The sequence below is a fragment of the Desmodus rotundus genome, chromosome 1, assembly GCF_022682495.2.
Source record: "Desmodus rotundus isolate HL8 chromosome 1, HLdesRot8A.1, whole genome shotgun sequence".
Classification (NCBI taxonomy): Eukaryota; Metazoa; Chordata; class Mammalia; order Chiroptera; family Phyllostomidae; genus Desmodus; species Desmodus rotundus.
Genome location: NC_071387.1, coordinates 26,019,640 through 26,031,921, shown reverse-complemented (window position 1 = coordinate 26,031,921; position 12,282 = coordinate 26,019,640).

Sequence of the window (12,282 nt, the reverse complement as noted above, 5' to 3'; positions counted from 1 at the left end):
AGAAGAGTTTTAAAAGTGAGTCATGCAGTGTTGATCTTAAGTGAATGTTGTGCTTAGGTAAGAGCAAAAAACCCATTCATCATCATTTCACTGATGAAAATGTGCTCAGTGCTCGGCTGGAGGGCAGCCTTGTGAGGCTCAAGGAAAACTTACCTTTCATTTTTGTCTGTGTTGGTGGATGCTGTTTAGAGAAGGGTGTGCAGAGATTTAGAAAAAAAGAAACACAAAAAACTTTGAGAACAAATGTTGACAGCTGTGTCTGAGAACTAAATGTAACTGATAGCTCAGGGCTGCCTAGAGATGGGACTCACTATTCCCTGCATGGTGTGGTCGTGGTAATTCTTTCTTTATCCAGGGTGTTGAGGATGTTGAGTTGGAACGGGTCCCTCCCTGCATTTCCAGACCAGACTGGAAACAAAGGGAGATTTGTATTTAAAAGAAAAGTTTTTCTAATTAGATCAGAAATTATGGTGATGAAAGAGGAAGCAAGCAATTAGTCACTTTCTAAAAACATTTTTTTGTTTTAAATTGGCAGGGCAACTTAGAAAATGGACAAGTCTGTAACTTAGAGGCAATTTTGAGGTCATTCTCCAATGGATACATAAGCTGGTTCATGTCTGACAGAGAAGTGTAATTGTGAGGCTTGAATCGGTATCATTGGGGTGGCCTCCGAAGTCTTGGAAATGTAACCTTAAGAGAATCTGAAATCAAAAAAGAGACAGAGAGAGAAGGAACTGTCACCTAACTTTAACTGGAGAGATTCCTCTCCTGCCTACTGCCTTCCCTGCTGATTATGAAGTGCTTATCTCTCAGCCTCAGCTTTGTAATCCTGTGTTTGGGACTGTGGGAACTATTGTTCCCTTTTGCTAGCTGGTTCCTATGGGGACCTGGAGAGAAACTGAGAAGCTGAAGGAGGAAAAGGGGCTTGCTCCTTCTTTTTTTGTTCCCTCATCCCATCAGGATCACTCTAGCATTGGTACTTCATTTTTTAAAATGTATTTTTTTATTTAAGTAGAGTTGGCGTACAATCTTACATTGGTTATATTAGTTTCAGGTGTACAATATAGTGATTCGACTTAAAAAAAAAGATTTTACTGATTTATTTGTAGAGAGAGGGGAGGGAAGGGAGAAAGAGAGGGAGAGAAACATTGATGTGTAAGAGATACATTGATCTGTTGTCTCTTGCATGCTCCCAGCTAGGGACCTGGCCTGCAACCCAGGCATGTGCCCTGACTGGGAATCGACTGGCAACCTTTCAGTTTGCAGGACAGAGCTTAATCCACTGAGCCACACCAGCCAGGGCTGATTCAACATTTTTATATGTTACCATGTGATCACCCCACTACTTCTAGTAATCATCTGTCACTGTGGAAATGTACTTTATTTTGAACACAGCAGGTGGTTCCAGCAGCAGCAGGTGGCTCCAGGTTCCATGACCTTTTTTATATTTCCTGTGCCAGCCTCATTGAATCTCTCCAGATTTCCCACACCAGCCGGCTGGTGTCTCTCCTCCTAAGTCTGAGTCCCGGCTCTGCAGGCATCCTCCACTGAACTCCGAGGTGCTGGTGGCAGGTAGCATGCCCCTCTTAGAGCTCTATGTCCAGTGTTTTAGGACCTTTCTTCTAACTAGGCTTCTCAGTTCTTATACCCTAGGGCAGTAGCTGCTTCTTGCAGTTACCATTTCTGGGGCCTTTTTACTCCTTTTATCCCATTCATTAATTCTGTATATTAAATCTCTGTTAAAATCACTGATGAGTGTGACTGTGCAGGAATGTATACAATAGGGCCCAGGGATGCTCTGATTTTGTCACAGTGGAGCCTTTCCTGTATGTTCCACATTGCGATACAACAATAATGTTAATCTGCAAGTCTTGCCGGGGTGCAGCTGATAATCAGTCAGCTACATATGCTGAAGGAGGGTAATGTTGGAGTCTGCAGAGGGGCCGCTATTTAACTTGTTCAGAAGTTCTGGAAGCTGCCAAATCTCCAAGAGTCAGCATTTTCTTCCATCCTTTTATTCACTGCCCACACCCCACCCCACCCCCAAAACTATGTCACCCCATGGTATTCTGGTTTACGTGTATGTCTTTAAGAATTCCATTTTGTCCTTGACCATTATTGGATGAACTGAAGGGGAGTAGGGGAGCAGGGGTGGACACGAGTTTCCTGAGAGGTCAGGGTATGGTGCCATTAAGACACGATGGGTACCTGCCCCACACAGTGTGCCGGGAAACTCTTCCTACAGGAGGTACATCTGAGTTGGCTCCTGAAAGGTGCACTGGAGTTAATAAGATGAAAAGGGAGGAGACAGGGAGCTGGAACTAGGTAAGATGTACCTAAATATCCCAGTAAAAGGAGCAAATTGCTGGGAACTGAATATTGTTGTATACGGAGGTACTCTTGGGTAAGCATCAGGTTATATAGAATTTTAATTGACTCTCATCAAAGTATATAATTTATATTATCCTGTTGAGTAATTGTTTTGGATAGCTGTATCTTATCGTCCCAATTAGACTAAGTAGACACTGCACTAGATACTATTCTGTACCTACTCCCCAGCACCTTACACGGTGACACAAACAGCTCAGTAGATGCCTATGAAATGAATAAATAAAAAAATGGAATTTTCAAAACACCTGTGTGTGTCATAAAAATGACCCACTGAGACCAGCATTCTGTTTTGAAGAAGAACATTTTTTTCCCTTTATGGTTTTGGTCTCAAAAGTTAAGGTCAAATGTACTATCTGATCCAAAATTCCCACGATTTCCCTATCATACCTTGTTAACAAATTGGGAATATATACTTGGTTAATATTTGGATCAGGTATGACTTTCCAACTACAATTGGAAGACAGCTGTCATAGAGGGGTTTGATTTTTGGTAAAATGATTTAGTTAATATTTGCCATTTGTGGGGACATTCAGCTCCTAGGCCAGCTTCTTGGTTGTATTCTCATATTAACTTGGAGGCCTCATTTGTGAAGGCAGTGGAAACCTACTGTAAAAAGCAAGGGAGACACGTGTCCTCTCTCTCTTCATCCCAATAAAATCAGGCAGTAAAGCTATGACATAGGCTTGGCCAGTAGGTGTTATCTTATCAGACTTTGTATCTTGAGCACAAGACAGTGACCGTTAGAATTGTGTGACCTTCACTGGTTATCTGCTGTGTGGTCCTCCAGAGCTCACCTGGTACCTGTCCAGTGTTAAGCCTGGTCTTTCAGTCTTCCAATATCACCCCAACAACTTTTCTTTTTGTTTTCAGATTATGTCATTTTCTGTTGTTTGCAATCAAGTGCCCAAGATGATACAGATGGTATTGTTAAAGATGTAAGAAAACTTACTACTCTTTAACCTTATTCATAACTGATTGTTTTAAAGAAGTACAGATATTATAAAGTGCAATTTTGACCCACAAAAAGAGCATTTCTGTTTTTAATAGCAACCATCTGTGAAGAAGTTTTCTACTGGATACTGAAGGTTTTGACAGGTATTGTTGATGTTGCAAATGACACTCACAGTTTTGGATGGAGATTTCAGGGTTCACCAGGGAATGTGATGAGCTGTCCAGATGGTGCCCTGAGAGCCACTCAGCAGAGAGTTTTCGCAATAGCAATGCACAACTAATTACATGCAATACCTCGGAAGGAGTCCATAGCATTCACCCGATTAGAAACCCATCCCTAGGTAGATCCGGAATAGAGAAAAGATTTCCATCTGAGCCATATGAATGTTCTTTTTTCCTCTTAGTTTTGCCACTGAAGAGGGTTTAGTGATGTCCGTGACTCCTTTTGGAGTTCATATTCTGCTTCTGGAAGCTGCTTAAAGAGTAAGCCTTGCTGAATTATTTTTTAAAAATTTGACTTTTGTCCCATCCAAGCCAAGAGTCAAGCTGGATGAAAATCCACTGTTGTTATGGAGAGGACAAGAGAGAAAGCCTGGAAACGCTGCACCAGACATTTGTGGTGGTCCTAGGAGTCAGGACCTACAGACAACTGTGCCCAAACAAATCTGGGGCAAAATGCCTGAAATGATCAATTCAAAGAAATGTCTGCTGCTTCTCCCATTTTTCTCCATAAACGTGATTTCTCTTTACAGAGTATGGACACAGAAAAGTAACATTATAATAACATAGTATCAATTTATAGACTCTTAGTTTAGAATTCATGATAATTCTGTTAGAAACTGGCATGGAACATACATTTTTCAAGGCATGTTCTTTACTTTCCTATTCAATAATAGCTTTGTCTACCTGACGTATATAATTAATGCCAACTAATGTCTCAATGGGAGACAACTGAATGTTGCGTAGAGATTTTCCATCTAGCAACTACGCTTTGATGTTGCTGTTTACAGAGTCCGGAATCTAGGCAGCTGAATCAGTGTAGGCAGTGAGTGGCTAAGGGGTGGAATGTAATAAAATTACATTTCCCCTTTCTGGAATTGGCCTCAAAACACAGTGGAGAGCCTTGAAAGCCCAAGAGGCTATGTCTGTGTTGCTGAATCCCCCACTCTTGGTTCTATAACTGATCCAAACTGGGCCAGCTGGATTTTATTTCCTGGAAATGTAAATTGGGAGAGGGGAGACAGTGAGGATGTGAGTTTTGAAACTGGGTCACATGAATGTCAGTAGTCTACAAGGAAGGCTTTTCTTTCATATTTTTATGTGTACTTAAAGCATAGCTTTTAAAAAATGTGTATTTCCATAGGTTTTGATGTATACATGTAGTGTTTTAGTCCTTTCTGTAGATGTTCTATAATTTCTATTTATTTATTTTTTTTAAATCCAAGTGTTTGTATCAATCAACACAGGATAAATGAACACTAACTTCATGCTCATTAGAGTCAGTTGGGGCTGGGCTCCGTGAATGCTCACTCAGAACCATCTGAAAAGTTTCTAGTTACTGCAGCAGAGGTTGGAGAAAAATGGAGACTAGCACCTTAAATACTCCTGCTCACATTTATTGGCTAATTCAAATCATGCCACCTTGTCTAAATTCAAGGGTATAGCTAAATGATCCTCTTGTGTCCTGGAATGACAAAAGTAGAAATACTAGACATATCAATGACCAGCATTAGTGTAACACACCAGTTGGAGAAATTTTTGTTCTTGGTTTTGGTATGATTAGAGATGTAGTTACTACTCTTTCTACATTTTTGAATTTATGAAAATTTAATTAGTGGCTAAATATATGATCATTTTTTTGTGACTGTTTCATGAACATTTAAAGAAAAGATATTCTCTATATTCAAGATATGGAATTTCATATACATCAATTACACATAGTTTTCATTCATGACTTTTGGTTTTAAAAAATGCATTCTGTCCATCTGATCTGCCGTGAGCTGAGGAAAGAAAATGAAAACCTATTATTTTAAATATTTCTATTGATCTTTGTATCCTCTGTGATTTTTGGCTTTATAAATGTTATCTGGTGCATACAGGGTTGGGCAAAAGTAGGTTTACAGTTGTAATACAAATAAACAGTACAATAATAAGTAATAATACAAGAATAAACTCTGTGTTTCATATACTCATAGCTACAAACCTACGTTTGCAAATCCTTGTACATTAACTGTCATTCCTTCAGTATAAATTGTGTTCTTTATAATTATAAAGCACTATTTTCCTATTTTTATGCAATTCCCCCTGAATTCAACCATATCTGACATTAACATCATAATTTCTGATATCTTTTAAACACATAGTAGTCAAGGACTTTTTCCTCCTCCACTCATATGTTACTGATGACCTCCACTTTGTCTGCATCGATCACTCTCTCTTCCTTGAAAGACTATGTTTATTATAAAGGACACATGGACAAAATTGGGGGGGATGGTGGAGGTGGGGGAGGGAGGTGGGTTCAGCTGGGGTGGGGTGGAGGGAAGGGGAGAAAAGGCATACAACTGTAATTGAATAACAATAAAAATTAAAAAAAAAGAAAGAAAGACTATATTTACTTGTCTTCCAGAGCATCACACCATCGAATTTTCCTTCTCCTTCACTAGTTGTTATTTTTTTACTGCCTTTTCATATGTATTTTTTGCTGTTTTCTCCTTTAAATGAGTTAAAGTACTCCAAAGCTCACTCCTTGGAACTCTTGGCTTCTCTATTTATACTCATTCTTTTGGTGATGTCATTTCACCTCATGGCTTAAATGCCACCTATTCTGCATTAGTCAGGGTCCAATACAGAGACAGATGTCACACCAGGCATTTCAACAGAAAGAATTAATTCAAAGGATTAGGAACTAGGAATAAATTTGCTGACCATATCACCAATAATTATCATTTTGAGATATTCTATAGGGCAGCATTTTCCAAAAGTAGAGTTTTTAAAGGGCTGTTTTTAAAATACATTTTGAGTATGCTATTACAGTTATCCCAATTTTTTCCCCTTACTCCCTTCACCTGGTATCCCCATCCCTGCCAGCAACCGTCTTCCCTTAGTTCATATCCATGGGTTGAACATATAAGTACTTTGGCTACTCCATTTCTACACTATTCTTAACCTCCCCCTGTCTCTTTTGTACCTACAAATTATGTTTCTTAATCCCTGAGCCTTTTCCCCCATTCTCCCCTCTCCCCCTCCCAGCTGATAACCCTCCAAATGATCTGCGTATCCATGATTCTGTTCCTGTTCTGGTTGTTGCTTAGTTTCTTTTTCTTTTTTTTTATATTCAGGTGTTGATAGTTGTGAATTTGTTGCCATTTTAGTGTTCATAGTTTTGATCTTCTTCTTTTTCTTAAATAAGTCCTTTTAACATTTCATGTGACAATGATGACTTGGTGATGATGAACTCCTTTAGCTTTACCTTGATACATCTCCAAACATACCAACATCCGAATCATAGGAATGCCAGAAGGAGAAGAGGAAGAGGAAGAAATTGAAAACTTATTTAAAAAAATAATGAAAGAAAACTTCCCTAATTTGGTGACGGACATAGTCATACAAGTCCAGGAAGCAGAGAGTCCTAAACAAGTTGGACCCAAAGAGGACCACACCAAGACACATCATAATTAAAATGCTAAAGGTTAAGATAAAGGGAGAACCCCTTTTTAAAAAAAGATTCTATTTATTTATTTTTAGACAAGAGGGGAAGGGAGGGAGAAGGAGAAGGAGAGAAACATCAATGTGTGGTTGCTTCTCATGCACCTCAAACTGCCTGCCACCCAAGCATGTGCCCTGACTAGTAATCAAACCAGTGACCCTTTGGTTCTCAGGTTGGCACTCAATCCACTGAGCCACACCAGCCAGGGCTAAAGGGAGAATCTTAAAAGCAGCAAGAGAAAAGCAGAGAGTTACCTACAAAGGAGTTTCCATAAGACTGTCAGCTGATTTCTCAAAAGAAACTTTGCAGGCTAGAGGACCCAGAGACACATGAAAGGATGGTTGGCATCACTAGCCATCAGAAAGATGTAAATTAAAACCACAATAAGAAACCACTTCACACCGGTCAGAATGGCCATCATAAACAAATCAACAAACAACAAGTGCTGGCGAGGTTGTGGAGAAAAGTGAACCCTAGTGCACTGTTGGTGGGAATGCAGACTGGTGCAGCCACTGTGGAAAACAGCATGGAATGTCCTCAAGAAACTAAAAATGGAACTTCCTTTTGACCTGGCAATTTCACCACTGGGAATATACCCTAAAACCCCTGAAACACCAATTCAAAAGAACTTATGCACCCCAATATTTGTAGCAGCACAATTTACAATAGCCAAGTGCTTGGAAACAACCTAAGTGCCCATCAGTAAATGAATGGGTCAAAAAACTGTGGCACATTTAGACAATGGAATACTACGCAGCAGAAAGAAAGAAGGAACTACTACCCTTCATGACAGCATGGGTGGAACTGGAGAGCATGATGCTAAGTGAAATAAGCCAGGTGGTGAAACACAAATACCATATGATCTCAGCTATAAGTGGAACCTAAGCAACAAAACAAACAAGCAAGAAAAATATAACCAGAGACATTGAAATAAAGAACAAACTGACGGTAACCAGAGGGGAGTGGGGAGGGGCATAACTGGGGAAAGAAGGGGAAGGGTCTAGTTAAGGAACATAAAGGACCCATGGACAAAGACAAAGTGGTGTAGGAGTAAGGGTGGGAGGTGGGGGTCGGTGGGGTGGGGGAGAGTGGTGGGGGTGAAAGAGAGACAACTGTACTTGAATAACAATAAAAAAAGAGAAACTTTGCAGGTTAAAGGGCTAAGTGTTGAGCCCTTTCAGCTGTCATTTCCCAGTAAAAATGTTCTCCTTCCACACGTGGGCTACATTTCTGGCTGTGAAAGTACTTCGCACGGCTGAGTGTGTAGACAATGCCAGCTATACTCTAGGCACTGGCACAAATCCTCTACCTTCTCTTTTTATTTTCACTGTTTATGTGCTATTTATTGGCCTTTACTTGCCTCGGAGAGTTAAGAAGGTAGTATAGAGATTTGAGTTTGACCATTGATATGGAAATAAGCAAAGCGCTCCACCCTACTTTAGGTCTAAGTCTCTGAGAATCATTTGAATGAGGCAGAGAGGTTCGTATTAAGGTCTATACAACTTTAATGGAGTCTAGCCAGGAATGCTAGATATCATTCCTATGTTCTACTTCCTGTGTGTTCATATGTTCTTTGGAAATTTACTTGTCAAAAGCAGAATTGAATATCTACCTGGTTACAAATATCAATTGGTATCAAATTTACTACTACTTATAATTTTTTTCTAATGTTTTTGTGCAATTAGAAGAAGAAGAAAATACACATGGCAACAAGAAACTATGTTAAATCTGGATTATACGTTCTCCTCTCCTGGTGTGGGATTTTCCAACTATATGCATTTTAAGTATTATGTAACTATTATATATTTTTTCCATTTTTATGGATGGTTTTGCACTCTGTGTTGTTGAAATGTGATTATCTGAAATTACATACTCATGCAAATATATTTAATTAAAGTAAAATACTGGCCAAAGACATATAAGGAATATAATGAATAATAATGATATTAATAGTGCATTACTTCTCAAATGCTTTGCTAAATGTTACCTTAGTTTGGCCTCATTGCAATCTATGCAAGATCGTGGGCAGTCCTCTTGATTTTACACTGGAGGCCACTGAGTCCTGCAGATGTTAAATGACTTGTTCAAGGTCACAGGCTAGGGCTCCCCCCTCCCACATGTCCCCTTATATTGCTGTGAGGGCTGAGCACTTCATACTTCCTGCTAACAACTTCCACTTCCTTATTCAAGTGTATGCTAAGACACTTTCCCTGGTTAGACTGTTTTAATTTGTACAACGGAACAGAGTTTGACCTTCTGAATTGGCCTTTATGAAAGCTAATAAGGAATTAAGCTGCCTGAGAGATTTGAGATGAAAGATTTTCCCCAGGTCTTTTATATATTGTAAACATTCAGCAGGCAGGGACCAGAACTCGCCTTTGCACATTGTGAGGTACAGGGGAGAGATGAATAAATGTGGAGGAATGAACTGCCTGCTGGGTACTTGTAATGTTTGAGAGGTCCTGGTTACTGTCACGCTTCTGTCTCTACTTCAGTCGGCACAGAGCACTCCTTCCGGTCTCTGATCATCCTCTGCCAGTTATTACACACCGGTGGTCTCGGGGCCACGCTGTCCAACAGGAGGTAGAAAACAGCAAGAGCAGAGACAGTCATCTACTGCCTTGGGCTCAGAGAGCCTTTAATGTTTCTGTTCACGGATGCTGCTGCTTCAAATTCTCTCAGCTGTTGGATTCTCCACCCACCTAAGCTTCAAGATGATGTTTATCTCTCCAGCCTTTCCTAAAACCATAGACTTAACCCTTTCCTGCTCTCGCCTAACGTCACACTTCAGTCCTACAAGTCCCAGTGGAATCCTGAGTTGCTGCCTCTTCTGACTTCCTGTTGATAGCTGCTCAAAACTCAGGTTGGAATGCAAAACTCATTTTGCTCTCTCTGATGCTCACTGTCCTCACTAATGCTTGCGCATGATACTTTATGCTTTAATTTGATTATTCTGCAGTTTTCCTAATAACTACTCACTGTTGTCTTTCAGAGTTGTCTGGTGGTTGCTTGACAATGAATGTGAAATATACACTAACACCTGAGGGAACTGCAACCACAGGAGGTATGTGATATTTCTGAGGAGGAAACACGTATAAAAATTTCTGCCTTTTGCCCTGGCTGGTGTAGCTCAGTGAATTAAGTGTCGGACTGTGACCCAATGGGTCACTGGTTCGATTCCCAGTCAGGGCACATGCCTGGGTTGCGGGCCGGGTCCCCAGTGGGGGGCGCACAGGAGGCAACCACACATTGATGTTTCTCTCCCTCACTTCTCCCTCCTTTCCCCTCTATCTAAGAATAAATAAATAAAATATTTAAAAAAAAAAAAAAAATTTCTGCCTTTTAAAGATGAAACATTTCCACGTGAAGTTCGTGCCATGTTTGAATCTGGCGAACACATCTGTTTATCCAAATTCAGAGTGAGCTTTCAAACCTTTTCCCATTTGCCACCCAGTAGTGTGGTAAGGGAGAGATCCCAAAGAACTTCAGTAGAAGGAGCAGAAAGTCAGAGCAGTGCCTCAGCCTCACAGGGTAGCAAAGGCAGTCCTTCTAGAAGTATCGACTTCCCCAATCTGTGCTTTTGATTCCAGGGCTGAAGATCTTGCTTCACAAGAGTTTCTTGGGCTCCCCCTAGAATATTTTATGGGAGCGTGGTCTGAAAATATGAATTTTTAACAAATCCCGTCAGCAAATCTGATGCAGCTGCCCAAAAGACTGATACTTGAAAATTACTTCTCTTGGTAACTGGGGGGTAGCCATTATGCAGGTCATAGTTGTGAGAAGGAAACATCTTAAAGATACAGTTAAGAAAAACCATATTTATCTAAGTCTGACAAAAGAGCAATTGAAGAGAGACAGAGAAATTTCTGCAGTTATTATTACATCCTTGATATGAGAAGTTCATCAACTTCCAAAATTAATTGTTAAAGGATCAGTGAAACATTATGGTGAAATAAAAATAGAAGACTGATTAGAAGAGACAAATTTCCCTTACCAACACCTAGCTAACTGATTCACCAGTTTCCTGTTAAAGGTGGGTGGTGAGTTAATATTAGATCATAGTGTTTTGTACTTTGTTTATTGTTACATCATTGTAGTTCTTTGACCATTGCTTGTGTTTCATTGTTCTTTTTTAAGGATGTTATTTCATCATGAATGTTTTCTTTTTAAAAATATGAGGTACTAAAGTAAAATATCCCTCAGCTATTTTTATGGATAGGTAAATCATCCCGGCAATTTGCAGGCAAGAATTTAGTGTCTGGAGTGGGAAAAAAGAAAAATAACTCTTCTTATAAAATTCTAATTTAATAAGACTTTCTTCTATTGACAATGATCAGGAGTGACATTCCGAAAATGTAACAACTGATATGGTGTTACAAATTAATTTATAAATAAAATGCATTTAAAATTATTTCTGCTCTTGACAGTAAAAAAAGTAATTTTTATTCTTTAAGTATGTGTGTGTGCCTAAAATCACATAATTGCTTAACTAGTGACATAAATCACTCACCCATTTTAATAATTTTCCAATCAGTTGTTGATTCATCTGGAAACTAATAGCATGACGTTTTCATTTGTTGTGGCTTTCACTCACTAAATGTTGCTCCGGTCTGAGCCATTGTTTGCTATTGGGAAGCAATGCACTATTTCAGTGACTTCTTTATTAAATGGATAGTGACTGAGTTCCAGGTACCTGTACTATTCCTACCTAGGAGGCAGCTGGCTATCCTGCCTGCCTACATAGAGAGCCTGATTTTCAACCAGTTATGATAACATTGCCACCAGTTCCACCACTCTTGTCACCTGCTCTTCCACTTTATCCTGGCAAATGCTGGGTTCCTCCAAAATAGCAGGGGGACTGGGTCATGCCACTGGCACCATCGCTGCTACCAGCTCTGTCTACTCAGCAATCAGGGGTTGCCCATGTTTGTGGTAGCGAGATTTCTAGGCTTGATTTCCTGTTGCTAGCGCTGCTGCTGCTGCTGCATGACATTTTTAGGCAGCGTTTGTTGCAGTAAGCCATACGAAAGAATTTCATAATTTAATATTCAGCATGACTGTACTGGTATAGACTGGTGGAAAATCAAAAGTAGGTATTCCATCTGTATCAGTGGAGTTGAAGTTCAGCTGCACATGAGGGTAGCTTAAGACAGAAAAAATTTTTTTCTTTCTTATATAAGAGAGTCTGGAGACAGGCAGTTCAGGGGTGATACGGTAGCTTGATGATCTTTAGA